At 58.5% G+C, this 749-nt stretch overlaps 1 long non-coding RNA gene across 1 annotated transcript in view; it reads right to left on the minus strand.

Moving 5' to 3' along the window:
- Window positions 1-542, minus strand: part of LOC113942492 — a 1,053-nt gene extending 511 nt beyond the window's left edge. Inside the window, exon 1 of the long non-coding RNA XR_003525934.1 lies at window positions 246-542. This is a non-coding gene — a long non-coding RNA (uncharacterized LOC113942492). The remainder of the gene's footprint in view (window positions 1-245) is intronic.
- Window positions 543-749: the final 207 nt, after the last annotated feature.

Genomic DNA, 749 nt, shown 5'->3' on the forward strand with positions numbered 1-749 from the left:
TGCTGGATCTGGGATTATCCCCCGGGATTTTTGGGGGGATTTGGGTGGATTTTGGGGTCTCCCCTCCCCCCCAGGCTGATGGCCACGTCGGGGCTGGACCGGAAGATCCGGATCTTTGACCTCCGGAATTTTGGGATCCTGCGGGAATGGGGGATCCCAACGGGAGCCGCTGACCTGGAATTCAGCCAGAGGGGGCTCCTGGCGGCCGCCTGCGGGGACCTGCTGCAGGTGGGACCCCCAAAAACGCCCCTGGCACCCCAAAAACAGCCCTGGGAACCCCAAAATCTGCCCTGGGACCCCAAAAAACAGCCCAAAACACCCCTGGGAACCCCCAAAAACAGCCTTGGGACCCCAAAAATCTGCCCCGGGACACCCAAAAACAGCCCTGGGAACCCCAAAATCTGCCCCGGGACCCCAAAAAACAGCCCAAAACACACCTGGGAACCCCCAAAAACAGCCTTGGGACCCCAAAAACAGCCTTAGGACCCCCAAAACAGCGTTGGGACCACAAAAAACAGCCCAAAACACCCCTGGGACCCCCAAAAAACACACCTGGGACCCCAAAAACAACCCTGGGGACCCCAAAAATCTGCCCCAGGACCCCCAAAAAACAGCCCAAAACACCCCTGGGACACCCAAAAAACAACCTTGGGAACCTCAGAATTCCCCCCAAACCCCTCCAAACCCCATCAAATCCCTCTGTGACCCCCTCAAATCCCCCCAAAATCCCCCCAAACCCCCTCAAATCC

This window comes from Corapipo altera, unplaced genomic scaffold (genome assembly GCF_003945725.1).
Source record: "Corapipo altera isolate COAL_440 unplaced genomic scaffold, ASM394572v1 49447, whole genome shotgun sequence".
NCBI lineage: Eukaryota > Metazoa > Chordata > Aves > Passeriformes > Pipridae > Corapipo > Corapipo altera.